Genomic DNA, 10,548 nt, shown 5'->3' with positions numbered 1-10,548 from the left:
GTTGTTCTTCCTGTATTCCAGACTTCTGCACTAATAACCATTTATCAGAGAGTGCATACCGTATTTGCATGTGTTGTCTTTGACCTCTCTAACTCATTTGATGCTTCATCCCTGCCTTCTGCAGGAGTCCCCAAGCTTTGTCTAATGTGGGTCTCCACATCTATTTCCATCAGTTTCTGGGTGAAGCCTCTCAGATGACAGTTATGGTAAGCACCTTTCTAGAAATATAGCAAAATATCCTTATATCTCCAATGATGGGCTCTTTCTCGTGGCATGGGACTCAAGCTTTTCAGCCATTGTTTACACATCCCTACAATTTCCGTCCCATCTTTTTCTCCCTAATCTTGTCTGGCTGATGTGTCCTGTAAAATCGTTGAAGAGGTTTTGTTCATGAACAGCTTATGTATGTGTACAAGCTTTGTAACAAAAAAGAAAAGGTGTAAATGTTATGTTTCTTATTTGGTCATAAATCTTAGAGGTTTATTTGCATATTTTTATTACATATATTGCATACAATTACAATCCATGTTAACACACACACCTAAGACTATTAAAACTGTTTTACAGATGTCAATAAGCAATATACAAAATACCTAGTCCAGTGTTTAAGCCTATAATTTTGGCTGTTCAAGAGGCAGGGGTAAGAATATCATTGTATGACTGAGTAATTTATCAAGATAATGTCTGCCTCATCTTGTCCTCTGTGTATCTTGTTGTCAAGAGAAATTGTGGGCCTACGGTTTTGTTGTTGATTTGGTTACAGTCCCTCCATTGGAAGTTTGTTTTGACTATAGGAGACAGCCATTTCAGGCTCCATATCTCCCATTGCTAGGAGTCCTACCTAGGCTCATTCTCATAGATCCCTGGGAATTTCCATTGCCTAGGGTTTCTAGTTCACAAGGAAACTTGTTCAACTATGTTCATACCAGCTTTACTCATAATAGCCAGAAACTCAAAATAACCTAAATGTCCCTCAACTAAAGAATGAATAAAGAAAACATAGTACAGTTGTGCAATGGAATATTATTAAGCTATTAAAAACAAGAGCAACATGACATATACAGACAAATGCAAGGAACCAGAAAAGATCATCCTGAATGAAGTAACTCAGATCCACAAGGGCAAATCTGGTATGTACTCCCTTATAAATGGATAGTAGCCATAACGTATAGGATAATCATGCTATAATCCACAGACCCAAAGAAGCAAAGTAACAAGGAGGGCCTAAGTCAGCAAGGAAGGGGAGCAGGGTGAAAGTGGGGGGAGGGGCTCTTGAATCTTACTAAAAAAATGGAAATAGAAATAGAATAGAACTCAAGGTGGATAGAGGGGGAAATGGGGTGAAGAGATTGGGAAGGGGAACCGGAGAGATCAAGTGGGGAGTGGTGGAGGTAGAGAGTAAGGGGAAAGAGAACCAGAATCCATGGGGGACACATCTCTCATATGAGCTAGAATCCTGTTACTATTACTAGTGTCATCTCTCTTATAGAATGCATACATTTTAGAGATCCAGACATTTACCTATGATAGGACTGATTCATTATAAACATCATGTAACACATATAAAGGTGTTTTTCCTAAAAAGGTTTGTCATACAGAAGTGCAGGGGAAATATTCTTGCTTAATTGCTTGGTTTTCTTAGGAGTTTTGTATATAAATCTGGATAATGTTCATGTTTTTACATTGTGTCCTTGATTTATCTCTGTGTACTTAGGATACTGACTGGTCCTACTCTGCTACTTTGATCCAAATTCCATCTGCTATGAGGTTTAAAATTAATAGCCACCTACTCCTATTTTGAATGTCTTCTATTTATGCATTTATCAATCATGTTTGTTTGAGCTGTGCAGAAATATCCCAAGATCATTTTGAAGAGATGATCAGAAGACATGAAAGGAGACATCATGCATTTCAGCACAGATTAGTAGCAGTAGAGTTATATTAGAAAAAAAAATGTTGCTCATGAATGGAGAGCTTATTGAGTAAGAGTGTTTGCTACACAATAATGAGGTCTGGAGTTCTCACCAGTACCCACCTAAAAAGCGAGTGTCTCTGAAATAAAGTGTAACTGCAGCACTGGGGATGGGGATGGGTGGAGGCAAAGTATACCAGGGCTGCTAGTTACCAACCTATCTCCCAGGTTCAGTAAGAGACCCTCTCTCCATGGTGGAGTGTGATACAGTGGGATACTCAGCTTCCTACCCTGACCTTCAAGAACTAAATATATACCAGATATATATGCATGTAGCACATATACACATAGAAAAAATTAATCAAATCCCCAAGGGTAATATATTCATCTTGATATTAAAAGATTTCTCAATTGAATGTTCTATTTGAAAATACAAGGAGAAAGGTGAAATATTATTACTTAATGTTCCAATATCTAATCTATTCTCATCATTTCCCCTAATATATCTCAATGAAGATAATGGCATTTTTTGTCTTATTTTCTAAAATTCAACAACCTTATTTGTATGGATCCTGATTTTTTAATACAGCTCTGTTGCTATGTTCATTATCCCCTATATTTATTCCATGCCTAATGTAGATAAAGATCTACTTAAAGCATTTAAACAAATTAAGAATTTTAAATATAGACAACTATTAATTCCATTTTAAATTTAGGAAACCTAGGCTCAGGGAAGTTAAGTGACATATTGTAAATATACAGGCAGTAAATATCTACCCAGAAATAAAGAAAACTCCAATTCCCCCTGCACTGTTAATCACTGTTAAAAGGTACTGGTCTTATTGATTATTAAAATCTTTACAGCTGATGCACAATGATTTATGTAGGACCTAACATAAACTAGTGTGCAGCCAAAAAGAAAATATGCCCATTTTGTTTAAGGCTCAAAGATAGATTTTTGAAGTGATACTTCATTTAAATATTCCCTCTGATTCTTATTCCATGGTAAAAACTCAATTAAAGAAGGATGATGCATTTATTCAACAAAGATTCTCATAGTGCTAAGAGAAGAAGCGTCCAGATAGGGCTGATAGGCCAAATCATGATCTTATCCTTGAATAGATAGCATTCCAATGAGACATAGCCAATAGGAAAAAGATTAAAATTCGCAAACACACACACACAAACACACACACATACACACACACACACATACACACACACACAAGTAAATATCTGATTTTATTTATCCCTATGCAAAGAATAAGCTATGTGATAAATGAAATGCCCTTTGATAGGAGAGGATACTTGAACACCACTGTGAAGGTAAGTAGGGTAGATACTGAAAATGAAGAGACCTTTAACTAAGGAATGAGTGGAGGAATGAACATGAGAAGGTATAGATGATTTAAAGTAACCATGAAAATGCACTTATGATGCCATGTTCCTTTGAGAGTGACCTAAAAGCCCAACAGCCTTCTCTATTCATCTTAGTACTATTCTAAAGCATCTGAAGAAAGGATAGAAGGCAGATAAAAGGTACATGAGTCTCAAAAGAGGAGATAAAGCTAAAAGCTCTTCTAGTTTTAAGTCATATTTTCTTTATTAGGTGCTAGTTAGCTGCATAAAAATGAAATTAATAGTGAAAGTATAGAACCCAAAAGGAAAGCTCCTTGGCTTTAGAATTACTATCCTACCTATACAAAAGTTACTCAAATATATAAAGTTTGGGTTTGAACAAGGATTTGTTTTAATGGCTGTATTGACTCAGAAGTAATGTGCTCTCCTTCCCAAGGGAGCATCTTTAAAATGGGACCTGAAAGATTGAAGGATTCAGGGTGGTGGCTAATTGTGGTGAACTGTATTTTCTGGACACAACAGGGCAGTTGCACATGTGAATTCATTGTGGTTGTGAAAAATATATATAGGAGCCACCAAAATAAAGCTAGACAATATGGGATAGTGGCCATGAAGGCCCCTTGCTAGGGGAGCAGCTATTAATGCATAATAACTGCAGGGAGGGAGAGTCAATTTTGTTCTAGGGTATAGCTTCTGTTAGTGCAACCATTATCCAAAAGATAGCTCCACATGCAAACGTCTATGGAGAACACAAAATGGACTCCATGGCTACAAAATAGCCAAGGCTAAACACACACACACACACACACACAAACAAACAAACAAACAAAACAAGCATGTCAAGGCAGGTGGGAAAGGAGATGGAGTGAATCATAGAGGATTTGGGGAGAGGTCCTGAAAATGATCCAAATATATTACATTACATGATTAAATAATAAAATTTGGTATTTTTAAAGTTTATGGTTTACTTTTACTAGGCCAGCAAGATGTCTCAGTGTGTAAAGGTATTTTCTGTTACGTTGGTCAACTTCAAGTCAGACCTCAATGGTAAAGAGAGAGCCAACTCCTAAAAGCTGTCTTCTTTACTCTATACAGGTGTCATGTTATGAGCCTTAGCTCAGCATACATATGTGCAAAATAAATATAAGACAAAATATTTTACAGTGCTCAGTGATAAAATTTGTAATAAATAATAATCTCTCTATTTTATACCCAAATGGTCTCTCACTACTTTCCATCCCAGTAACATAGAGAGCAGGGCGTGTAAATGCAACACATCCTCCATGAAGCTTCGTGATGCTGATGAACACCAATGATGAGAATAAATGTCTCCTCAGCCTTGTACAAGAGAAGTTGCTTAGAGACCATGGATTTCATTTCATATTGTCACTAAGACTCTCATTAGTATGTCCCTTTATACATCAAATTCTTTGATACACTATGACAACTGGGGATAATTTACAGAAACTCTCTGAATCACAATGAACTCAGTTGCATGGCAGGCTTTTTATTTAGTGTTCTTGTCAAATGCCTCTGAAAACACAACTCTCTCCCTTTAGTACCCTCCCAATCTTGCAAAACCCCATTATATTTTTTATGGTATTTTGTATCTGTAAATCGCATAACCTTTGAGTAATACTTATATTTTCATGTATTTATTTGTCTGCTTTAATGAGGGCACACCCTGTGGAAACACAAAGATAGGGGTGAATCACTAAAATGAGGCTTTGTCTTACAGGTATCCAACCAGCAGAATTGGGGCAACACAGTTGGATGACAATAATTGACAATTATATAAATTGACAATAATGCTTAATTGTGATCCATGAAATGGAAACATCGTTACCTTTTCTAGTTTCATAAGAATGCTCTGATGAAACACCTACACAAAAAAGGAACTTAGGAGAGAACAGGTTGGCTCACAATTCACAGGTAACACCAACAAAGGAGATCAAGGCAGATCAAGGCAGGGACTGAAGCAGACCTGTTTTCTATACCACACAACATTACAATTTACTAAAGAACTCATTGTCAAACATTTGTGGCAGAAATCAAGAAGGATGCTGCTAGCTCCCTCACAGATTCATGTTTAGCTAGCTTTGCTATATAGTTCAGGATCACCTGCATAGGGAATGGTGCCACACACAATGGGATGAACACCCCTACATTAATTAATAATCGATAATTTAGGCATTTGGTTGCTTCAAGGACAAAAATTAGTAATAAATCTATCCTGTGATTAGTTTATATCACAATCTTTTAATAACGGTAGGTCCTAAATATGTGTTATACATGAAAACATTTGTATAAATCTTTCCCCTGCTAAATGAATATCCACAGTTAATATACTTTGCAATGACTAGGTATAAAGCTTGTTATAGACTAATTTTTTTCCTTATACATATAAAATAGCAAAATTCCCATATAAGAATATGGGGAAAATGGGTTCAACCTAGTTCAATATATACATAGAACTGAATGAATATGAGTTAACTCCTTCCTGTTTGGCATCCCTGGGTCTCATTTCTAATATGAGCAATAGATAAACACTTACTATTTTTTTAGCAATATATTATTATACTCCAAAATGTATAAAATTCGATATTACAGTTAATTGTTCTACAAACATAAAATGAAATCTTTTTCTCACTTACATCTTTCTCCTGATTTTGCCTTTGCTAAATAAAATCTTCCAATCATGATTTAAAATCATGAAAAATGTTAAGTACTTGATAATGAAGACTACTGGGTCTTTTTCTATACTCATATTTCTCTGAGATTTTAATGTGAAAGCACTTCTTATGAAACATAGGTTTTTCTTGTTTAGAAGTATACTGTGGGAGGTGAGATAGTAGGAAGGCAAATAGATAATTACATTACTGAGATGGATACACATAATATTCATTCCTCCACACACTGCAGCTAGCTGGAAAATAGATTCCAATGGAAACAGGCATTTTCAACATGTATGATTGTTGGCTGTATTTTAAAGCCATTCCAACATTGGATTACTGAGTGGAGACTCTGATGTCAATGTACAATTATATAAATCAAGACAAAATGCTGAATCAAACTTGTATTTTAAAAGTCATCTAATTGGTGGTTTAATCTTATCCATTATCTTAAAGGTTCTGAAATTATTTAATATTTCCATTCTTGACTTGTCCAGAAGGCTGAAAGGATGTAAGGATAGTCCACAGGAATAACTGGTTACAGTCACTTAAATATAGATAGATTTAAAGACTGATAAACTTTAATACTAATCCAGTATCCTTTTCCCCTTTAAATCTTGGCAGAAGTGCCTCTGAAGAGTATTGCAAGTAAATTTTACTACACATTTCTTCCAAATTGTATAGCGTGATACAAATCAGCTGTTGGTTGAGCTGTGCTCTTGTTTATGCAGCTTAGATATCAATAAAGTGGTCAAAGGAAGGCAGGTGGTATAATAAGGCTCTGAGCAGTGTAAATCTACATTGGGACATGAGTTTCACATGGCAGTTGTAAAGTTACACTTTCCCACAACTTACCACCAACAGATAATCATTCCAGACATTTATAACATGATTCCTAGGGAATATGTGGAGACCTAGCAAATGAATCCAGGGTGTTCTATATTTCAGATAGGTAATTATGAAATCACCTCATATCTTGAAACAACTTTTCATGATAAGACTATCTCAGAAAAATGAGAAATTCTTGATTCCCTGTATATAGGAAGCTAAATGTGGCTGAAACAAGAGAGAGAGAGAGAATAAGTCACAACAAGAGAGGATGCAAGTCCATGTCTTTGAAGCCTTGTCTTACTGGACAGGTGATTTTGAAAGTGCAGATATTGTAGCTAGGAGATAAATGAGGCTCAGTATAAAAAGTAAATGCTAAAACCTTCCCAGAAGTGTGTGGACTAACCTTAGATGTATCTGAACAACGTTCTTGATATGGGCTGATTAGTTTTTAATAAACTCATCCTTTGTATTGAGTTGATTTTAATGATAATTTAAAATAAGTGATCCAGGAACAATTCACAACATCACTTGTCAAAGCAAGAACAGTGACATGGTATAAAATCAATGGGAAAAGTGAAGGAAACCAATGCTGGGGGCTCTTCACTCAGGAAGATCTTGGATTCAAGCCTGGTAGCTAAAAAAATAAGTTAGGAACAGTGTGGAGTTTCATGCCTGTAATCTCGGTGCTTAAGAGCCTAAGAAAAGAGGGTTACCATGAGTTAGAGACGAACCTGGTCTGCAAACTGAGAATCAAGCAAGACAGGGCTATAAAACCAAATAAAACCTGAGGGAAAAAGAGGTTGCTGTGGATATGAGATACGGTGAATACCCACAGATGAAGGCAACACTAAGAGGTCCCATTTCAGCAGGCATATAAAGTGGGTGTTCAGAAATCAACATGGCAGAAAACAAAATTTGTACTGTAATCCAATTCCTGCATCTAATTTCTAATCATCCCATCATATGCAGTCTGAAAAGCAACTGAAATATTGTGACTGGATGATTTCAGTATAAATAAAACAAACAAACAAAAACTCCTACATTTTATTTATGTATTTTGTTGCATGTTTGTGTCCACCCATATGCCATTATATGTATATTAAGGTCAGAGTACTGCTTGCAGAAATTGGTTTTCTGTTTCTTCCACATGGATACCAAAGGTCAAATTCAATTTGTCAGGTTTGTCAACAAATGCCATCAGGGACTGAAACAACACATTGGTCTGTGGCCTCTGGATGAATATACAAGAGACAAACACTTAAGTATGTGAGCATCTGAGAGACAACTTCAAACACCACTGTCTTTAAGCAATGTGAGTGAGTGAACAGAGATCAACTGAGGGGAGCTCCCTTATGACATTTCCCCCATAATTTAATTCTATTTTAGTATTAGATTAAAAACATTGTTTTATCACAAGTGGTGTGTATCTTTCATATAATTTTCTGATTCAGTTTGTCTGCCAAAGTCTTGTGTCATAAGCATGGTCCCCAAAGTAGTCATGGAAGCGGGGAGAGATGCTTTAAGAGTATGATAAATCTAGATTTTCAAACATCCTAGAATAATTAGGTGACAGTAAGTTACAGCATGAATCTCTCTCTCTAACGTTGGAGCTCAGAGAAAGGAAGCTCATTGTGATGCTTTGAATGAGTAATGTCACCTACTGGTTCATATACTTGAAGTCTTCTCCAGTCAGTGGTGGTATTTGGGCAGTTCATGCAACCTGTACGAGGTGGAGCTTTGCTGGAGGAAATACATCACTGGGTTTTAAAGCTTTATATACATCATACTTCTTGCTTGCTTCCTGGTTCCTATGCATGGCTGAAATGTGATCTCTCAATTTCCTGCCTTCTTTGCCATTATGAGCACTCCCTCTGGAATACTTAGGCAAAAAACAAATTCTTCCTTCTTTAAGTTGCTTTTGGTCACCCTGTTTTATCATGGTGATAGAAAGTTGGCTGATACAGTTACAAAAATAAGGCTTGTAAGTGTATCTTTTTATAGGTTATCATGGTGATAGAAATGTGACTGATAGAGTTACAAGATTATTCCACTGGTCTTGTAGGCAAGGCTTGCCCCCTTCTCTGATATACTACATTTAATCAATTTCTAGGGTTTTAGAGTTGGCAGACACAGGTGTGAGAGTAAGTACATTTAGGAAGTATTAAGTAAGCAAACCAAAATGCAGAACACATTAGTGTGAGCTCTGAGCTCTTGGGAATTCTGAGTGAGCAACAGTGCTGCCTGTTCTCTGACCTTATTAGAAATACTCACAAGAGATTTTTAGAAAGTGAAGTTTTCAAAACAATTGGAGATACATATTCTGATTTTATTTCTCTCACTTATATTGCATACCTTCTTCAGATTCCTTTGTGCCCTTCTGGTGACTTATCTTACTGTTTTCAGACAGTGAGTAAATTTTAAGAGAGCTTTGTTTATTTTGATGAATCCTGATGGCATTTTCCAGGCGGAGAAGATACAGGCACCAAACGACACAGCTGAGAATAATGTAACTCATACATTAAATCAAAGGCTCATGATTTCATTTCAACAATGTGGATTCAGCAACTAACATACAGGGAGCATCTCAGTGGAATGCAAATGTGAAGGAGCAAAGATGGGAAACTCCCAAAATCTCTGCAGAGCGTATTATACAATGCAATAAGAAGGAAGTGGCCTGATTTTTCAGAATTTCATACCCTTTTGACAGATAAAGACTCCTAGAAATGAGCTGTGAACATTCAGAATTGGTTTGGACTGAACCTTGGTTCTTTTGCTTCCAGTTTACAAATGTATATACATAGTAAATTATCATAGCATCAGCACCAAGCAAGATTCTTGGGGATAATGGAAAGAGTCAAACCACAATTTTCAGGAGACTCATAAATTTCCACAATATTCAACAAGATTGACATCTTTGCAAATTAAAAGGCTTAGTCATTTACAGAAAAGGCCTTCATCAGAGAACCTTGGAAGAAGATAATGAACAACTGTATTAAGCATGTTTGTCTTTCACTTAAAGCCATTAAAATTCCCTGTTGGGCAACAATCCGTGTGTACAATTACATGGTTACCTAGTTACACAGGTAACAGTTACCTAATCTAACTTTGTAAGGTGTATTCTATTGAATTTCTAATTCAGGCCTTCCTTGTTTGTTTGGCACTCTTGTTTTCAGATTTTAGATAATCAACTCTCAAACCCTAGCTCAAGATGGCTTTATAACTCACTGTCTAGTCTATGATGATTTCATGCCCGTGGTAATCCTTCTGACTCAGCTTCTCATATGCTAATATTACAGGGATGAGTCTCCATAACTAGCTGACTCTCTTCATGTCTTGTCCCTTTTTATCTACTGATGTTGATTTGGGTGACCAATGATTGTGATGTACTTATATTTACATGCCAAAACCTATCTATCAAGAAATCAAAGTTGAATTTGAATGTATATAAATAATTAGAATTGTATCAAAATATAAATCTCACAAGGAAATTCTGAACAGAACATTTTGAAGTAAGTCTCAGTATTGCTATCTTTTATTCAAATAGCTTAGCTCCTATGCATTGGAGCTTCAGTAAATACTGTTGAATGAACAAAAAGGTCCCTGATGAAAGTATAATGGTCACTAAATTTATTCAGACTTTTCTAAATGAAAAAAAAAATAGAGGATGAAGTTAACTGGAAATAAATGAGACTCTTGGACCTAGATTTCTTTTGGTTAAAAGTGAAATATTTGGATGAATTATTACTTTGCCTATATATGTATATATATATATAT

The sequence above is a fragment of the Mastomys coucha genome, unplaced genomic scaffold (assembly GCF_008632895.1).
Source record: "Mastomys coucha isolate ucsf_1 unplaced genomic scaffold, UCSF_Mcou_1 pScaffold20, whole genome shotgun sequence".
NCBI classification, from domain to species: Eukaryota; Metazoa; Chordata; class Mammalia; order Rodentia; family Muridae; genus Mastomys; species Mastomys coucha.
This window is presented reverse-complemented; position numbering follows the sequence as displayed.